Source organism: Dama dama, chromosome 21, assembly GCF_033118175.1.
Source record: "Dama dama isolate Ldn47 chromosome 21, ASM3311817v1, whole genome shotgun sequence".
In the NCBI taxonomy this organism is placed as follows: domain Eukaryota; kingdom Metazoa; phylum Chordata; class Mammalia; order Artiodactyla; family Cervidae; genus Dama; species Dama dama.
The window spans coordinates 17,355,283-17,376,202 of record NC_083701.1 but is presented as its reverse complement, the minus strand read 5'-3'; the positions used below and the strand labels follow the sequence as shown (position 1 = coordinate 17,376,202).

The following is a 20,920-nucleotide window of genomic DNA, read 5'->3' as shown; positions in this document are numbered from 1 at the left end:
TCGTGCATTGGAGAAAAATGAGGTTACAGATTGTCTTAATAGTATCATAACTTCTCAAATGATTCCTGTTAGTTTTTCAGAGGCTCTTTTTTTGCTGCTGCTGATTCTCCCCTAGGAGCGGTCCATGTAACTCAACTTGAGTTACTCTGCTCTCAGTCTTCCTCAGGGAGTAGCTGACGCCCCAGGGGTCTGACAGGCATGCATAGGAATGCCTTGGTAACAAGTGTCTCTAGAGGGATTGAAGCCCATTGTGACTAGACGGTGTCTTCCCTTCAGCTCAGCAAGCCTCACCACCCGAATTCACCCACTACAGGCAGAGTCCGGACAGCCAAGGGGGAGAAGAGCAAGTTGGAACCCACTGAATTTGAGTGGGAGCGTGTCTAAAGGATGGGCTTTACTTGCTCAAAATGGGGAAGAAGTTGGAACTGAAACTCCTCTTTCAGCCTTAGTTTCTGAGATTCTTCAAGATGCAGTTTATACTTTAAAAAAAAATCAAGACCAGTTAAATCCATATGAAGGGGGGGAAATTGGAACCCACGCACAGCTGGAGGAGTAGTGCCTCTGATCATGGAAGCCGTGTCAGGGTGGGGAAGTCCTGGAAGCCCACGTGAGCCCATTAGGACCCCTGGGTGGTTAGCCCAGAGCTGAGTTCTAAGGGGGCAACAGGCAGGCGCACACCTGTTACTCTGGCCATGCTGAGCATCAGTCCCCAGTCTTCTCCAGCCCCTGGCCTGGTCTGGGCCGGATAGCATCATGCTTCTCTTTGGTCCTGTCTCTGGGGCCTATCACAGAACAGCCTCCCTGCCGCCTGAAGAGCTGTCCCACCCCCAGAGGAGGTATAGCCAGTGGTCACCCTACTGCCCCACAGGCAGGGATGCAGGGAGTGGGGCCCAGCCTGCCCTCCCATTCTTCCCACTGAGGCTCCACTTCCTGCTGCAGGGACCCTGTCCTCTGTCCTCTCCCTTCATCCTTACCTGGCCTCAGACTCCTAGATACTCCTTTAGATGGAGCTGAGGGCGCCGTGGACCAGGCAGGACCTTAGGGTTAAAGGTCGTAGCCCCGCCTTTAGAGGCCTGGGCAGGCACATCACTCCAGACTCAGCAGGTGCTGCAGCATCCCCCCGAGGCCTGTGTCCCCTCTCTGGGCTCCCACAGAGGGTACTGTCTACACCACCTGGCATGAGGCCGCGCTGCAGAGCACTTAAGACCACACACTCTGGTGCCAGATTGGCTGGGTTAGAATCCCAGCTTGTACCTTTGCTAGCCCTGTGATCTTGACCAAATTATTTAACTTCTCTGTGCCTTAGTTTCCTCATCTGTAAAATGGGCCACTGGGTAGGGTAACGATGATGACTACAGAGTTTATGAAACATGTATAGAATAATGCCTGGCACTGAGTAAAAGTGTTAGTAAAATAAAACGTAGGATAACTACGTGCAGAAGTCAGTTTGTTGTGTGATCGCCCGACCAATACCAAGATGGTCAGTTTCCTACCCGCAGAAATGAAGTCCCTCATTCTGCCTGTGGGTTCAGGGAGGCTTTCACTTGGACCCTGAGGAAGGGGCAACATTTCTGCAGAAGGAGAAGAAGGGGCAACATTTCTGCAGAAGGAGAGTAAGGGGCAGCCTGGGCAGAGGTGCCGAGGGAGAGTAAGACATGTAGAGGGTTGCGGGAAGGCTGGTGGTGCTGGAGCTGGGAGAGCCTGGTGGGGGAGCACACGGCAGCTGAGATGGGCAAGCTCGGCTTGGTCAAACCACAGACGTTCTCGAATGCCGCGCTCAGGATTGGACTGTTGGCGGGAAGTAATAAGCAGGTTTGGAAGTTTTAAACCAAGTGATGCCGCCTTGGGTTCAGGAACCTGACATGGTCACAGTGGGGGGAGGCGGCGGGGGGCTGCGAGTAAGAGATCAAAGACGAGGCAGGAGGCCAGAGGCATCTCCAGAGAGGTGACCCCTGGAGACAGGATGTGGCCACCCAAACTGAGGTGGTCACAGCAGGGGCTAGCAAGGGGTTGTCTGCAGAGTACCAATTCAGAGAAAGCATTGCCGGGACTTGAACATGGAAAGTGAGGAAGGAGGGGTCAAGAGCAAGCCCCAGACTCCCAGCTTGGAAATCTAAAAGAGTGATCCTATTAACCAGGGAGCAAACAGAAAAAGAAGTGGATGTGGCAGAAGCTGCTGGGAACATAGCACTGGGCACACCTGTGGGACGCCCAGGGTCTGGTTGAACAGGTAATCTTGGGAATCCAAATGGCTTGCATTTAAATCCTAAGGGGTCGTGTAACTTTCATGAGCCTCAGTTTCTCCATCTGTATAATGGGGATCATGCAATTATTAGCTGCCCAAGAGAGCTGTGTTGATCAGTACATGTAAAGTGTTAAGGGCTATGCCTGGCACAGACAGATTGCTCAATAAATATGCCCTGGAATTACATTAGTATTAGTATTGATAGTAATCCTAGGATTAGTGTTTGTATCATCATCCTAGTGGAAATGTCCACCATGTGCCTGGAACCCAGAAGCAAGCTTGGGTCGGGATAGATTAATTCAGGAGCCGTACGTATATAGGTCAGTGATTATCTTGTCAGCCTGGCCAGTATGTTCTTGGGGGAGGAAAGGATGAGCCTGACCTAGGTGCTTTTCTTTTAATGTTTATTTTTACTTGTTTATTTGGCTGTGCAGGGTTTTAGTTGCAGCCAGTGGGAACTGTAGTTGTGGCATTCAAATTCTTAGCTGCAGCATGTGGGATCTAGTTCCCCAAGGAGGGATTGAATCCAGGCCCCCTGCATTGGGAGCATGGAGTCTTAGCCACTGGATCACCAGGAAAGTCCCTGACCTAGGTTTTTTTCAAATATCACCTTCCCCAACTGCAGTTTAGCCCCCACCCCACCCTTGTGGCCCTATGAAAAATCAACATGGGCCAGCGTCACCATTACCCAAGACACATGCCACATCCCTCAGGCCTATTGGAATGGAACAAGGATGGACAGGCAGCTGATGGAGGAGATCAGGCAGTCCCCCATGGCCTGCACGCTCTCGGGGGCAGTTCAGAGCCAGAGGACAGAACCCTGAAATGTTGTCAACATGTGAGAGGCAAGACCAGGAGAAACAGCTCAATCAAGGAACCAGGTCACAAGTGTCCCACATGACATCAACGTGAAAGCCGCTCAACACGTGGATGGACTAGATGTGAAGGCTCCACCATAGGCAGTTAGTTCGCCTGCAGATCCAGGTGCAAGTTCAAACCATACTCCCATTCAGTAGCAGGTTGAGGGGTCTTTGGGGGCTTCCCAGTGACGCTAGTGGTAAAGAACCCATCTGCCAATGCAGGAGACTTAAGAGAGACAGGTTCGATCCCTGGGTCGGGAAGATCCCCTGGAGGGAGGGCATGGCAACCCACTCCAGTATTCTTGCCTGGAGAATCCCAGGGACGGAGGAGCCTGGAGGGCTATAGTCCATGGGGTCACAAAGAGTCAGGCATGACTGAAGAGACTTAGCATGGATGCATGTGGGGTCTTTACTCCCAACATTATAGCAGTAGAATCAATGTCTCTGAGCTAAACAGGAGTGGGGAGAAGAGAAGTGAGAAATGGCAGCCCGCCCTCCCCCTACCGTCCACCTAAATCTTCACCCTAGGTGCCCAGCCCTAAACTCCACTCCACGTTCCTCCTGAGCCCAAAGTGTCAGCCAAGGAAGGGTTGACACCTGAAACTGGTAGGAAACAGTACTGAAGTGGATATTGGATTCTATTAATCAGACTTTTAGTTACAAAATAGAGATCTAATTCATATTGATGTAAGTGCAAAACAGAGAAGCAACTCATGTAATTGAAAAGTCTGAGCTGGTCTGGCTTTGGGCCCAGCTGGAGCTAAACAGTGTCGGCGGGTGTGGTTTTTCGCTCCATCTCCTCCCCCGGCTTTCTTCTATGCGAGCAAGTTTCCCCCACCGACCCAGCCCCTTCTCTCAGCAGCCCCCACAGAAAGAGGGCCTTGCGTCTGTCATCGTCATTCTAGCAAATACTCCGGACTTGAGAGGGTCGGGCGGCATGTCTGTCCCTAAGCCTAGGGGGGCTGGCTGAGCCCCAGCAGAGGGACTGTGCCGAGGAGGCCCTGCCTCCTCCAGCCTGTGTGGGATGCCATCCTCGCTTCTGGTGGCCCTCCCAACTTTGGAGGCCTCTCGTGTGCAGGAAAATGGTTTATTTCCTCTCCCTATTGCTGCTGCAACACATTCCTTAGTGGCTTCAATCACACACATTTATTATTTTACAGTTTAGAAGGTCAGAAGTGTAAAATGTGTCTCACTGAGCTAAAATCAAGGTGCTAACAAATTGCATTACTGTCTGGAGACTCGAAGGGAAAACCTGTTTCCTTGAATCCAGCTCTTAGGAGCTTCCTGAATTTCTTTGCTCGTGGCCCCTTCCACCTGCAAGGCCGGCAGTGAACAGTTTTCTCATGGCACGTCTCTCTGGCACTAGCTCTTCTGTTTTTCCGTTCCATCTCTGACTTAACTCTTGTGATTACCTCAGCATCATCTATTTCAAGGTCAGCTGATTCTCAGTCTTAATTCCTTCCGCTACCTTAAGTCCTCTTTGCCATTTAAGGTAACATATTCGCGGGTTCCAGGGTTCAGGGCAAAGGCATCTTTGGGGGCTATTATTCTGCCTACCTCAGTGATCACTACCATCATCAGTTCTAACCTTGATCCAACACTTACCATGTACAAGGTTGTTTTCTAAGAAGTCCCTTATTGTTGTAGTTTAGTCGCTAAGCCATGTCCGATTCTCTTGCAACCCGTGGGCTGTAGCCCACCAGGCTCCTCTGTCCGTGGGATTTCCCAGGTAGGAATACTGGAGTGGGTTGCCATTTCTTTCTCCAGGGATCTTCCCAGCCCAGGGGTGGACCCAGGGATCTGTATTGGCAGGCAGACTTGTTTATCACTGAGCCAGCTGGGAAGCCCAAGAAGTGTGTTAGGTGCCTTTAATTCATTTCATCCTCATAAATCTCCAGGGGTGGGGGGCATGGCAGGTCTTACCATTGAGGAAACTGAGGCACTGGAAAGTTATTCATTTCCAAGGTCATGGATGTAGTAACCGTAGAGTTGAGGCTGGAGTTGGACCCCAAAGTCCAGCTCTTCACCAGGAAGCCAACTGATGGAGAATGTTGGGAGTCTTAGAATGATGGGAAGTAGAGATACTTTCCTACAGTAGTCAAGGTAGATGAGGTGGTGGGGAGGTTGTCTGGTGCCAGACGCCCTGGGTTTATGTCCCAGCTCTGTCCCTTACTAGTGATATGACCTTGGCCAGCTCTCTCCACTTCCCTCTGCCTTCCTGTCCTGGACAATGAAATGAGCATTACAAGACTACAGTGAATTGATAGCTGGTTTTATTTTTGTTTTTTAAACTAAGACAAATTCTGGACCCCAGTTTTCCTTTTCTACATGTAGTTTCCGCCTACTTTTAGTGGGGGGAGAAAACCCCATATCTACATCTCCCTGTTCTTTTCTTTTTTTCCTCTACTTCCCCATAAGGCAGCATGGCAGGGACGAGCCAACCATGACTCTCTCTGAGCAGCCTGTGAGCTAAGAATGGCTTTATATTTTTAAAGAATTAAAAAAAAAAAAAGAAGAATGTGACGGAGACTGCATGTGACCTACCAGGCCTAAAATATTTGCTCTCTGTCCCTTTCCAGGAAAAGTGTGCTGACCTCAGAAAGCGCAAGGTTTGGAGAGCCAGGCAGTCCCGGTCTGCACTGGCTGCTCGGGGCCCCATTAGACCCTTAGACCATGAGCCCTTCGGTCGGGGAGGAGGTCCTCTCGTAACCACTGTGGCAGAGTAGTGCTGGTAGTAACAGCAGAGGTGGCGGCAGCCAGGATTTATTGAGCATTTACTCTGGGCGAGCGCCGTGGTAAGAGCCTCGTGGCCTTAAATCAGACCCTCCACAGCGCTCTGAGGAACACACACTGAACGCCTGTGATGTGCAGGGAAAACAGAAGCTGCTTGGAGGAACAGGTCACCGACTCGTGGTGACACAGGAGAGGAACAGGGGTTTGAACCCAGGCGGTCTGGATCTACACTTCTCCTCTGCCTCCCTGTTGCCGCCATCACCTCTCCTTTCAGGCAGAATCAACTTTGACCACGCCTTCTGCGCTTACTCGCCTCACCTCTTTCTCCCGGTTCTCCCACAAAATTCCTTTCCCCTGCAAAAGAGAAACTGAAAAATGGAAGAGCTGTGAGGAACGGCTCAGACTTGAACATGTAAAATTTTGTTGCCAGCATCCATCCCTCGATCATCCATCTGTCCATCACCCATGCATCCATCTATCCATTCATCGAGCAAACACAGCACAGCACCAGGGACTCAGGAGCGCCCACATCTTTGGCAGTGCCAAGTGGGGCAAACCTCAAGGCCCCAGGTCCCCCAAATTCACTGTTGCGGGGAAGCGCCCAGAGGAGCTCATTAAATAACACCGAGCACTTGATTCACATGCTTGAATTCGGGGCAGCGCCAGGCTATCCCAGCACCCTCCCCCCACCCCACGTGGTTACCATGACAACATTATTTTAACAAATAACTCCTTAATATTTAATGAAAATTACGCTCCTGACAGGCAATCAGAGCAACCACACTGCAGAGCGCTTAGAGGGCTCCACGAGGACATTTTTGCACGAAGCCTTCAGTTTCCCCTGATGCCCGTGTACCATCCATTGCCAGAAAATGCAAGTGTTCTGGGGGCTGGGAGCCAACGCGATGCCAGGCCTCCATTGCACGCAGCAGTTGAGGGTTGTCATTTCTTTAATGCAGAATGTCACATCGGCTACCCGCGGACAGGGGAGTGTGATAGCATTATTAAATGCGCCTTTGTACACTGATCTACTCATTTCACCACTGCTTGCCTGCGGCTGCTGCAGCCTCATCTACTTTCTGTGTCTTGAATCTCGAGCTGGGTTGTGGAACCATGTGCAGGGAGCCCAGAGCCTGCGAGCACCAGGGTGAGAAAGAGCTGTTTCCTTTTCAAGGCACCATCTGGTCCCAGCTGGTTGATTCATAACAGCCAGGTGCAAGGATGGGAGCACCCAGCCCTCTGGCCTCCAAAGGGCTAATGCCAAGACAGCAAAGATCAGAACATTCTGTGGCAGCCTCCAGCACTCTGATGGGCCAGCTATGGGCTAAGCCTTGGGGTGGCGGGGGTGGGGGGGGAACACAAATTAATTTATACATTGGAGATCCCCAATGGGAAAGATGGATGATTAACAAAGTGGGGAGAGTGTTAGCATGGTGATCTGTTAGCTGTGTGCCCTCGGGTAAATTTCTTAACCTCTCTGTGCTCCAGTTTTCTCATCCATAAGTTGGAGATGATAACACTAACCTATAGGACACCCCAACTGTGGTTGTGAGGTTTTAAAAAAAAAATGAAATAAATGTATAAAAAGCACTAAAATCATTCTTAAAATACTCAAAACAGTGGGCACATGGTAAGTATTAAAAAGCTGCTAGCTGGGATTTCAGGTTCCCATGGTACCCTGCATACGATTATAATAATAGCTGACGCCTGTGAAGGGCTTACTGTCCCTCAGGCACTAAGCAGTGATGGAGGGACACGATGTCATTTAATCTTCACGGGCAATCCTGTGAGGCAGATACTCTTATGATTATCATCCTCACCTTGCAGAAGAGGAAATGAGCCCAGAGGGGTTGGGGAACTAGTCGTGAGGCTATAGTAAGAGGGAATTTGAATCCAGTTTGTCTGCATCTGCCTCCTGACAAAATGCACACAGGTGGGGCTGGGACCACAGGTGCCTCCCTGGAGGCCCTGGGGACAGCTGTCTGGGGCAAGTTGCTGTGGATGTCTTGAAGGCGCATGGATCTTCGTGGACAGAGGATGGGACTTGAAGGTGGAGGAGTGGTTCTAAGTAAGAGGACCCTGAAGAGCTTGGACAGCCTACACTGAGGAAAACCACAGCCTGGTTGCCTATTCAAAAAGGCAGACTCTTGGCATTGAGAGGGAGCTTATCTTAGATAGTGACCTGCATAATTTGAATACATTTGGTTTTTATTTAAAAGGATTGGAAGAGAAAGCATGAGACATAAGAGGGAGGGCACAGTCTTTGGAGTTCTCCATTTCCTCATGTAGGGTTTGATTAGGTCATGTGTCTGTGGGGTTTCCCTGTGGCTCAGCAGTTAAAAACCCGCTTGTTCAATTCCTGCATCAAGAAGATCCCCTAGGGGAAGGAAGTGGCAACCCACTCCAGTATTCTTGCCTAGGAAATCGCACAGAGGAGCCTGGAGGGCTATAGTCCATGGGGTTGTAAAAAGAGTCAGACACGACTTAACAACTGAGCACCCACGCAAAGTGTCTGTAGCAAGGGTGTGTGTGTATGGAAAATGAAAATATTTTGTGCTTGTACCTCCAAAAGCAAAGAAAGAAAATTGTTTTAGGCTGTGTAGCAGATTACAATCAAAGACATAGTGTATCACATATTTTAATATATATGTGTGTGCATGTATCAGCTATTAATTGTCACAGTAGTGATTCATAACAAACCTCCACCAAACTCACTGGGGAACAACAGGAAGTAATTGTTTAGCTCCCAGTCTGTAGGGTTCAGCCTGTCTGTGTTGGTTTCGCTTATGAACCTGAGGTCAGCTAAGGGTCAGTGGCTCTGCTGGTCTCAAATGGGCTCACCGTTACCTGTGGGATGGCAGGAGGGTGGCTGCTCTCACATGACTTTGGCTGGGACGACAGGAGTGAGCTGACCACACTCCACACATCATCCCTCTCCAGCCGTCTTGCCCAGGCATGTTCTCGAGCTCAAGCAGAGAGCTGCCAATGCTTTCCCAAGCCGTGGCTTGCGTCCCATCTGCTAACAAACATCCCGTGAGCCACAGCAAGACACATGGCCGGAGTGGCAGCGCGCAGGCTCTACAAGGTTCAGCGTCAAAGAGTACAGACACTCGGAGGGGCAGAGAATCAGGACCCTTATCACAATCAGGAACACTTTTCCCCGACATGTAAAATAGATGGCCCATGGGAAGTTGTTGTATAATTCGGGAAGCTCAACCCGGTGCTCTTTGACCACCTCGAGGGGTGGGAGGGAGGTTCAAGAGGTAGGGGACTTGTGTATACTTACAGCTGATTCATGTTGTCACATGACAGAAACCAACACAGCATCGTGAAGCAATTATCCTCCAATTTAAAAACTTTTTTAAAGAAAAAACATGTTTCCCAAAATCCACCTGACGAACCATCAAGCCATCAGGGAGAAGAAGTCCTCAAAGACGGATTGGAATAGTCGTATAACTTCTTCTGGCCCCGGAGCCACAAGATGAACTTGACCTCAAAGTAGGTCTTTGGTGCACAGCAATGAAATCAGCATCTGAGTCTTCAGCATCACACCTGACCCCTGATTCAAGGTGTCTGCAGTGATGAGCAGACCCTTTGGCCAAGGAATGGGGGCTGGTGTGCTCCCTCCATGGCACTTGGCTTGGATGCCTTCTTGTCCTGAGCTGCTTTCTCCCAGAGCCCTGAGAACTTGGTGTGAGCCCTGTGTTCCCAGCAGAACTTTGTACTCCAGGTGCGCCCTGAAGGCAGTCTGCTTAGAAACGTGGGGAAATGAAAGCAGACCCTGTCTAAATATTTTTTCTTAATTCCAAATCATTTTTGGTTTGTAGTAGCCCCGGGCTTCCCTTGTGGCTCAGCTGGTAAAGAATCCACCTGCAATGTGGAAGACCTGGGTTTGATCCCTGGAGAAGGGAAAGGCTACCCACTCCAGTATTCTGCCTGGAGAATTCCATGGACGGTATAGTCCATGGGGTCGCAGAGAGTCAGACATGACAGAGCGACTTTCACTTTCAATACATTGAATGTATTTTGCACTTGATACTTCCCATAACGTGAAGGACTAGAATGATTCCCATTTCACAGGTCAAGAGACTGAGGCCCAGGGACCCTGAGTGACTTCTTCAGAGTGGCAAAGCCAGGTGTGCAACCAGCCCTCTCTCTCTCCACCCCCAGAGATCTCCAGGTTAGTCCCAGGGACTGCATTCACATCTTGATTCTGGCTCTTGCAGACATGTGATCTTGGATATGTCACTTACCCGCTCTGAGCCTCTGGAGAGAATTCTACTCCCTGATAGGGTTTTTATTTTTAATTTTTTAAAACTTTTATTTATTTAGGTATTTACTTTTGGCTGTGCTAGGTCTTCACTGATGCTTGGGCTTTTCTCTAGTTCCAGCAAGAGGGAGCAGCTCTCTAGTTGCAGTGCAGAGGCCTCTCATTCCGGTGGCTTCCCTCGCAGAGCATGGGCTACAGGCGCACAGCTTCAGTAGATCGGGCACGTGAGCTCAGCGGTTGCAACTCCAGGGCTCTAGAGCACAGGCTTAATAGTTGTGGCGTGTGGGTTTAGTTGCTCGGCAGCACGTGGGATCTTCCTGGATCAGGATTAGAACCCGAGTCTCCTGCATTGAATGCAGAAGCATTCTTTTCCCACTGAGCCACCAGGGAAGCCCCCGATAGGGTTTTTATGATAAGTAAATGAATTTAAAATTAACTGAGATTCTTGAGTGCTGCCCTCCAGGCAGAAATGTTCCCCATGCTCTCATGTAATCCTCAAAACCACCCTGAGAAGTAGTACTGGTATTACCCCATCTTTACAGATAAGCAGCTGAGGCTCATTGACTCCCCCCCAGTGACCAGCCGGAGGTCACACCATGGTAGAGCTGAGACCTGGAGTAGTCTGTGTGCCTCAGAAACCAAGGCCCCTCTGCTTCCTATGAAGAAGTTCAGAAAGGATGCTGTCATTTTCCTCTGGGAACCTTGAGATCGAGTGGCACGTAAGGGAAAACCCTGCTGCCACTCTAAAAATCATGTAAAACTGGTGTTTCCCCAAGCATCTAGCCCCTTCAGACAACAAGAATGTTATTTTCGAGCTGGGGTCCCTGCTTCTGGGCCACGGACCTGTACCTCCTGTCAGATCAGTGGTGGCATTAGATCAGAAACAAAGTACAAAATAAACAGGGTTTCCCTGGTGACTCAGTGGTAAAGAACCCTCCTGCCAATGCAGGAGACACGGATTCGGTTCCTGGATTGGGACGATCCCCTGGAGGAGGTAATGGACAACCCACTCCAGTATTCTTGCCTGGAGAATCCCATGGACAGAGGAGCCTGGCAGGTTACAGTCCATGGGGTCACAAAGAGTCGGGCACAACTTATGACTGAGGACACGTCCATGTACAGTAAATGTAATGTGCTTTAATCATCCCGAAACCATTCCCACCCACCCAGTTCGTGGAAAAATTGTCTTCCATGAAACCAGTCTCTGGTGCCAAAAAGGCTCTTGACCACTGCTTTAGAGAATCCCTGAGCTCATGCCCCAAGGACCAATAGGAAAAAAAAAAAAAAAAAACCACCCTACTCCAGCTAAAGGTTGAGTTCATTGAACCCAGTGACTCAGAAGGCAGTAGCATCATCCAGCACTTGAGAAACACTGAATGAATTACGTGCCCAAATTCCTCTGGCTCAGATGTAATATCGCCGCCCGTTTCATTTACCAGGCACGTGAGCGTTACTAAAAGGACCCACACTGGGCACTTAGGCCCCTCCACTCGTACCCTGACACCTCTCCTATCTATAAAGCTTTCTGAGCACCTTGACAGCAGAGTCTTTTAACTCACGAAGGGTGGTTAAAGCACGGATGAGTGCCTGTGTTCCACAGATAAGAAAACAAAGGCTGCAGCCATTAAATTTTGGCAAAAGAGGTCAAGGCCGACACTGACTAAAACTGTTTCTCTGTGTTCACTCAGAATCGTGGGTCCAGATTTCTGTTCCACCATTTACTGTCTGTGTTGGCGCTAGTGGTAAAGAACCCAGCTGCCATTGTAGGAGACGTAAGAGACGAGGGTTCGATCCCTGGATCAGGAAGATCCCCTGGAGAAGGCACTGGCAACCCACTTTAATATTCTTGCCTGGAGAATTCCATGGACAGAGGAACCTTGCAGGCTGCTAGTCATGGGATCGCAAAGAGTCAGACGTGATGGAAGTGACTGAGCACAACCTTGGGGAAGTTACTTTCCTTTTCTGTGCCTCCGTTTGCACCTCTGTAAAATGGGGATAATAGTGATTACCTTTTAGAGTTGTTCTGAGAATTAAGTAGTTAATCCATGTCATGTGCTTAGAACCACAGTACCTGAAGCACCCAGGAAGCCTGTGATAAATACTGCATCTTGCTATTACTGTGTGCATATTGATTAATCATTATTGGAAATGAAGCTTAGTAAATGTAGTTTGGAGATAAAATCCTTAGGGGGCATGGGAGTGGAATCACAAAAGACGGCTCGTGTAATGAGCACATTCCAGAGGCCACTGGGATAGGTGACTTGCCCAAGGTCATCCTGCTAGAGAGAGGCCACGTGGGAAGTAGAAGCCAGTTTCCCTGACCCCAAGATCAGGATCCTTTCTGCTTGTCCACAGTTCCTGAGAAGGGGCTTCTGTCCCATCCCTAAGTCCCCTCTTCTACTACTCTGTAACTTACCATGAGAAAAGTGTCTGCACTCACATATCTAATGGAAACCTCCCTGAGTTCCTTAAACCTTCCAGCCAGCAGATTCAGTGGTACTGAGAACCTATGTTTGCAGTAACCATGCAAAAAGGAGATAGTCTGTATGGAAGAACACTTAATTAAGCACTAGGTTTAATTAAATCAATCTCCCTCTCTGCCTCCATGCCCTCCTCAAACCAGAAGCCTATTGAAACCCTTAACTGGAAGTTCTGATTTGAGCCGTTTCTAATCAGACTCAAAATTGCTAGCTTGTTGTCTTAATCTGCTCTGAGATATCAGGCTTCTGTATGTGATTCATCTTTCCTTTCCTTGGCCATGTTTCAGACACAGACAATCATTGCACTATGGCTTATCGTGTTGTGGTTATTGTCCCCTGAAAGGAGTGAGTGGAAACAATAACTTTCCTTGCATATTTCTTCAAGCACCCACACACCCCTCTTTTTAATTCCAAAGCCAAAGGATGAGCTTTGCACATTTTTTTTTTTTTTTTTTTGCAACCACTGTGACCAAGGTCCTTTGCCTCCACCCTCAAGAATCTTCATTAATTTTTTTAAACCTTCTTTCTTCCCTTTTCTGAAGGGTGGTGACCTGCCCCAAGTTGTGAAATAATGACAGCATGCAAAACTGGACCTTGGGTCCCCTAGAATTTCTCCCTTCCCTCCCAAGTCCGGGGGTGCCTGCCACTTCCTGAAGCCCACTTCTGCCACCCTGGCCCAGTCCTTGGGGCTGGCCAGGTGGGGCCTGAGTGAAACTGCAGAGCTCTTGTGTTGAGGTGTGATGGCCGTGCTGAACGAAGCCTGGCCCTCGTGGAAGGAGTGGTGGTGGGAACACTGAGAATACTCGTGGAACCAGAAGCAAGCTGTGGAAACCCTAGGTGCAGGTGGCCATGCAAATTCAGTGGGTGGGGGTACCTCCACTGGGCCCAGCACCTGTGCTTTTTTTTCTTTTTCTCTTCTCTTTTTTTGATCAAAGCATAGTTGATTTACAGTATCATGTTAGTTTCAGGTGTGTACAGGGCTTACTGCATGACCGTGCACTTTTCTGATCCTTACATGGCCAACCTCTGATTCTTCCTATTTCAACTTAAAGACACCTCTTCAAGGATAGAGGCAAGGATGGTAGACAGAGGGGTAACAATACTGCAGAAAAACAAACAAAAAAACCAAAACCACTGGAGCTGGGGGGTGATATGACCTGGGTGAGATTTTTCAGTGTTACCCTGAAGTGAAGTGACAGTCACTCAGTCATATCCGACTCTTTGTGACCCCATGGACCGCAGCCCACCAGGCTTCTCTGTCTATGGGATTCTCCAGGCAAGAACACTGGAGTGGGTTGCCATTTCCTGAAGCAGCGTAGAATTGTTGGAAAACAAAGGCCAAAACAGGAGAGCAGGCAGAGGGGCGATGGCAGCTTGAACCAGGATAGAAAGCAGTGGGAAGCGGTCAGATTTCAGGGTGTATTTTGGAGGAAGAGACAACAGGAGGTGCTGAAGAATAGGCTGGGGTAAGGGGAAGGGGGGGTTCTTGCCTGTCTGGACTCCACTGCTGAGACCTTGCTGGCTCATGAAGAAGTCACCAGATTGCAGTTAGGAGACAGGCCTGAGCCATGAGCAGTACAGTGCTTGGCAAGTCAGCGACAGCGTCATAGCACCGAGATGTTGAATTTCTTATTTCTAGAGGAACCACCCAGGGGCCCATCTGCACAGTGACAGCATGTGGCTGTGATTCACGCAGACACACCCAACGAGAATGAATACAGAGGACATCAGGAGGCCGGGCATCTTTGTCCTGCTCAGTAAAGGAAGGGCCCCTCTTAGGAGGTGCAGTGTCGCGTTGGAGGTTTGGAGTGGCATTGAAAGTCTTCACTGTAACAGCCCTGACAATAACAACATATTTTAAACAGTGCTTTTCAGCAGTGGGAGGAGGCAGGGGCAGCTTTGTCCCCGCAGAGGACATGGGCAAGGTCTGCAGACATGTTCAGTTGTCACAGCTGGACGGGGGTTGCTCCTGGCATCTACTGGGTGAAGGATTTCAGCATGCTGCTGAACACCCTACAACACACAGGATGGCCCCCTCAACAGAGAGTGAGCTGACCTAAAGGTCAGCTGTGCCAAAGCTCAGAAATCCTGATTTTTTCCCTCAGTTGGCATAACATAATTTCTTTTATTTCTTGTATTTTATTGATGTGTAGCTGGTTTACAATGTTATGTTAGTTTCAGGAGTACAGCAAAGGGATTCAGATTTTATGTATTTTTTCTTTTACAGATTCTTTCCCTTATAGATTATAGCAGCATATTGAGGACAGTTCCCTGTGCTATAAAGTAGGTACTTATTGGTTATCTATTTTACATATAGTAGCATGTATATGTTAAGCCCCAATTCCTAGTTTATCCCTCCCCCCTTCCCCTTTGATAACCATAGTTTGTTTTCTATGTTTGTGGGTCTTCTACTCGTTTACTAGTAGAAGTTAATTTGTATCATTTTTTTTAGATTCCACATACAAGCGATAGCATATGACAGTTGTCTTTCTCTGATTTACTTAGTATGATAATCTCTAGGTCCATCCATGTTGTTGCAAATGGCATGATTTCATTCTTTTTCATGGGCATGTAGTATTCCACTGTGTGTGTGTCTGAGTGACATCTTTATGTTCATCTGTTGATGGACATTTAATTTGCTCCCATGTCTTGGCTATGGTGAATAATGAACAGTTAATAGTACTGCAATGGACATTAAGGTGCATGTATCTTTTGATGAGGTGCAATGAACACTGAGGTGCATGAATTATGGGAGAAATCCTGATTTTAAATACAGACATCCCATGCTGCGGGGAAATGGTTAACCCTATTCAGGCCTCTGTAAAATCCTGTGGTTCAGAGCATGGGCTTTGTGGCCTGGTGGGCTCTGCTGGTGTCTATACCTGATAGAGGAGTTTCTTGCTCTATATACTTAGAAGGCATTGGTGAAGAGTTAAGTGTGCATACATTTATAGCAGCATGTCTGAAAGGCTGCCAGTTTCAGGGAAATATTTCTTTTAATTAAAATGCACAAAAATGCCATTAAAAGTTAAGCAACATGTGCCAAAAATTGGAAGCAACTGAAATGCCGTTCTGTAGGTACCTAGATAAACAAACCATGGTGCATCCACACAGTGGGGTGTTACTCAGCCACAAAAGGAAATGAGCTCTCAGGCCAAGAAAACACATGGAGGAAACTGAAATGCATCTTAGTAAGGGAAGACAATCCAGCGTGCTTCCATATTGTATGAGGCCAGCTCTAGCACATTCTGGTAAAGGCACAAATAGAGGGACAGCAGAAAGGTCAGGGGTTGCCAGCGGTTGGCGGGAGGGAGGGGTGAATATGTGCAGTACAGGGGGTTTTTATGGTGGCGACAGTCTTCTGCATGAGACTGTGACGGTGGACATGTGTCATAGATTTGTCAAAACCCATTAAATGAACAATACAAAGCATGAACCCTACTGTAAACTGTGGACTTTGGTTAATGATCAGTTTTGTTGGATCAATATCGGTTCATCAGTTGTGACAAATATACCATATTAGTGCAGGATGTTAATAGTAGGAGAAACTAGGGGAAGAGAGGTGAGGAGGGATGTGGAAACTCTATTTTCTGCACATTTTTTTCTATAAAACTAAAACTGCCCTAAATATTACATACTTAGTCACTCAGTTGCATCCAACTCTTTGCAACTACACAGCCTATAGTTCGTGAGGCTCCTCTGTCCGTGGCATTTTCCTGGCAGAAATATTGGAATGGTTTGTCATTTTCTCCTGTAGAGGATCTTCCCAACCCAGGGATTGAACTGGTGTCACCTGCATTGAGGGCAGATTCTTTACTGCTGAGCCACTGGGGGAACCCTGCCCTGAATATTAGTCTATGAATTTTTTAAGTTAATTTGGGCAATATGATATATAACAGAATTAACAAAATTACTCATTCTAATAGCTAACACGTACTGAGTGCTTCCAAAGCAGCAAACACATCATAAAATTTTGTTACTGTCATTATTGTGGGCGAGGCTCTAACAGAAGACCTGGGAAGGAACGGCAGCTCTCAAACAGCACTCACTCAGGTCCAAAAAGGTACAGTGTTGAGCCGTAGAGATTTGGTCCCCACCACAGCCCTAGGAAGAAGGTCCTAGCGTCATCATCATTTTATAAGACAAGGAAATGGCCACTCAGGTTCAGTCATGTGAGCTGTGTCACAGAGCACTAGAGGCGAGATGTGAATCAGATCTAATGAACTGCGGGGCCCATGAGCCTGACGTTGTGCTCTGCCATTGTGCACGCATGTGTGTGTGTGTCATGCGTGTTCTGTGTGTGTGGTGTGCATCAGAGAGAGAAATGGAAGCGAAACGGGGGCGATTGGTGAGTGTAACTAGATAGAAGGAAAGAGGAAGGAAGAAATGCATCAATAAATGAAAATATCCCTTCCCCTCTAGTAACAACCACTCTATATCTCCATGTTTGTTTTTGCTTGGTCTGGAAGGGTAGCAGGGAGGGTGAAATGGGTAAAGGGGATCAGCTGTAGGGTGATGGATGGAAGCTAAATTTTTGGTAGTGAGCACCCTGTAGTATATACAGAAATGGAAATATAATAATGTTGTACACATGAAACCTATGTGATGTTATAAACCAGTGTTATCTTCGTTTTAAAAAAAGAAAATACACAAATGAAAGAGAGGGGGAAAAAAAGAAAGTGTCAGAAGAAAACAGAGGAAAAGGGCAAGGAGCCACATCCTCTGGAGCTGCCTGGAGCTGGTGGCCTGGGCTCAGGAAGGTTTTCCCAGCGTCCCCTGTCCACGGCCCCCGCCTCGTGTCTGGGTCTCTTCCTGTGGGCGTTGCCACCCTCTACCCTGCTTGCCCACCAGGGTTCATCACGGGGTAGTGTGCAGCAGTGACCCAGGCCAACCAGTGTTTCCCTCGGGCCCTGGCCAGCCTGAGAGCTGAAGCCAGCCTCCATCCTGGGTGGTCCTGGCTTGCTTCTCTCCCCAAAAGTTGCATGGCGGGTTCCCAGCCAGCTGCAGAAGTCCCCCTTCCACCCCCGCTTCTCCAGAGGTGGTCTCCGTTCAAAGGGGAATACGAGGACCCAGCAGCAGCCATCACACTCTTAAATGAGCATGAGCAACCCATGATCCCAAAGAGCCGCCTCCAGCCCCGCAGACAGCATCAATGCCTGCTGCTTTCAGACACCAGAAACAGACACTTGCCTCTTTCAGAAGGTGCGAGAATGAATTGTCCTGAGGACTCCCTCCAGCTGCCGCACCTTGCATCTTCCCATCCTCTATAAGGTGATGTCATGCATGGGAGGCAAGGTGGCATTCCTCTCTCTCAAGCCACTTTCTCAGTTCTACCTTGCCCCTCCTTTTTTTATTTAAATCCATCTTAGTTATCTTCACCCTAGTCCTCCACTCACTCACAGAGAAACCCACATGAGGACCTGGATGTTGTCCTGATCATTTCTGGTCCTCTCTGTGTCTGGAAACCATGCCTAACAGAGTGTGTCCTCAAGAAGTGCTTGAATGGCACCGCTCTGAATGAGTTAATAGAGCTACTTTGAGTCTCAGCCAAGGGCAGAAAATCCAGAGAGGCATTATTTTTTGTCCATTCCAGAAGACTTCAGATTGTTGTTCTGTTGTTCAGTTGCTCAGTTGTGTCCGACTCTTTGCGAACCCATGGACTGCAGCACACCAGGCTTCCCTATCCTTCACTATCTCCCAGAGCTTGCTCAGACTCGTGTCCATTGAGTCAATGATGCCATCCAACCATCTCATCCTCTGTCATCCCCTTGTCCTCCTGCCCTCAATCTCTCCCAACATCAGAGTCTTTTCCAACGAGTTGGCTCTTCGCAGCAGGTGGCCAAAGTATGGTAGCTTCAGCATCTGTCCTTCATTCTCATATATTGTTTTTCAACACCCCCACGTTGATTCCTCTCATCCCCCTCCCCAGGGCCATCACCAAGGAGCTACATTAAATGACAATTCATGTTGACACATGTCTCCCTGTTGCCCTCCCCTGTCTCTTTAAAGGGGGCACTTAGGTGGGGGCAGACTGAAGAGCCAAGAGTAATTGCATCATAGGGGAGGTGTGAGCCCTGGCGAGGACATTTGCAATTATATTAGGTGGGGAAAGGCGCTTTCGGAAGAAGGGACACCTGGGGGTGAGGCTTCTGCAGGGGAGCTGGCTTCTCTTCAGAGGCGCTGCGGGAGATGCTTGCTGAGCTGCACAGGAAGAGGGTGTGGCTGCTGGGATTACTTCCAGCATAATTGGCTTTGCATGGCTCGCGTATCAGCCATCAATTTCTGTATTTCCTTTTACAGTTGGAATTCATAAACAAATCTGTGTGTTCTCACCCTGTAGCATTTTTTTTCCTGCTTCTTTCTGCTGTTTTGCTGTTCATCTCACTAGCACTTAGACTCCTTATGTCTCCGATATGGACCAGACATTTCATATCTGGTGGCTCAAATGGTAAAGAATCTGCCTACATTTGGGAGACCTGGGTTCAATCCCCAGGTCGGGAAGATCTCATGGAGAAGGGCATGGCAACCCACTCCAGTATTCTTGCCTGGAAAATCCCATGGACAGAGGAGCCTGGTGGGCTACAGTCCATTGGGGTCACAAAGAGTCAGACACGACTGAACAACTAACACGCACTCAGACACACACACGCGTTCAGCATGCTAGCTGTGAGGCAACAGGGCAGTAAGGTGGGTGCCCTTTAGGTGCCCACAATCTAGCAGCCAGGCAGTTTTGAGATTGTGTGGAAAATGCTCTGACCAGTGTACACACCGAGGAGAGTCTTCTGCAGTGTGACCATCAGGACCATCTTTAAAAATCTCCCATCAGATCCCAGGAAGAGCCTCAGTCCTCCCACCTGCCAAGTCAGACCCTCCCCCAAAGAACAAGCTTTATGAAGAGTTTCAATCATCTCACTCTTAATTTCTCTCTCCTGCAATCAGTGAGTCGTCAGGCTGTAATTCATCAGGATTACTCTTCTCGTCGGTGAGAGCACAGCTGGGCACTCTGTCTCGGCCGGAGCTCTCTGCAGACAGGAGGGGCCAATGGCAAATGCAGGGGTGGGGGCCCACCCTTCCAGGTCCTGGGATGCCCCCTCGGAGGAGGAGGACTCAGGAGGGAGGCAGAGACACTCACCAGTCTGGATCCGAAGCCCAATTCCCACAGCTCTTGTATAGCTCTTTTCTGTGACCCTTTTATTGAAGGTACAATTTTTATTAAAAGGGATGAGCTCTTCTCTAAGAATTCTTTCACTCTCTGCCCTCTTCTCTGGTTTCCCTTTGCATCAGATGGGCATAGCCAAACCTATTTCATGGGATTCTGGGGAGGATAAATCAAGATAATGAATATGAACGCCTGTGACACAATGATGGAGGTGATTGGCATGTTTTGAGCACTTGTTCTCCATTTTTTGCACCATGCATGCAGTGTCTCATTTAATTCCTACAGAAACACTGTGAAGTGGGGCTTCTTTGGTTCATTTATCTATTCATGCTTTTAAAAAACATTTATTGGGCATCTACTATGGCCAGATACTATGCAACTGGGGATCTAGCCATGAACAGGCAAAGTCAGGCAAAGTCACTGCATGCATGCGTGCTAAGTTGCTTCTGTCGTGTCTGACTCTTTGTGACCTCATGGACTGCAGCCCACCAGGCTCCTCTGTCCTTGGCATTCTCTAGGCAAGAATATTGGAATGGGTTGCCATTTCCTCCTCCAGGGGATCTTCCCAACCCAGGGATCGAACCCATGTCTCTTTCTATTTCCTGAATTGGCAGGTGGGCTCTTTTATGACTAGCACCTCCTGTTACACCATTTTATAGACCAGGACACCAAGACTCAGAGACAGTAAGTCACTTGGGCAGGGTCACAGCGCCACTTGGCTGGCTCTGATGCCAGTCCCTGCTCTGCTGTGAGGGACTATCTCCCCAGGTCTGAGCCCAGTGCTAGGAAAGGAGAGAATTTTGTTGATGTCTGAAGCTTCCTTCCACCCTCCCCTGGCTTTGTGTAGATTTGATTACAGGACATCAAGGAGAGGACTGCCTGGGGATTAGGAGTTAACGGGTGTGACCTCAGAGAAGTTGTTTAACCCCTCTGAGTCTGTTTCCATGGCAGTGAGTTGGAGAGGAAATTAACAAGGTTGGATGGCCTTCCAAACAGCCAGCGTATGGGAACATGCTTTAAAACCTGATGTCCTGGGTCTTCCCTGGTGACTCAGTGGTTAAAAATCCACCTGCCAATACAGGGGGACGGGTTCGATCCCTGGTCCAGGAAGATCCCACAAGGCAACTAAGCCTGTACGCCACAACTGCTGAAGCCCTCACACCCTAGAGCCTA

The 20,920-nt window shown here is 48.7% G+C and overlaps 1 protein-coding gene across 4 annotated transcripts in view; it reads left to right on the top strand.

Annotated features, from left to right (window-relative positions):
* The window catches only part of ZHX2 (zinc fingers and homeoboxes 2), a 175,763-nt gene that overhangs the window by 85,139 nt on the left and 69,704 nt on the right, over positions 1–20,920 (top strand). Inside the window, exon 3 of one of the 4 annotated variants that reach the window (XM_061123274.1) lies at positions 14,816–14,871. The exons of the other annotated variants lie outside the window; for them this stretch is intronic. The gene's annotated coding sequence lies outside the window, so the exon portion shown is untranslated. The remainder of the gene's footprint in view (positions 1–14,815; positions 14,872–20,920) is intronic. 4 annotated transcript variants of the gene reach the window in all.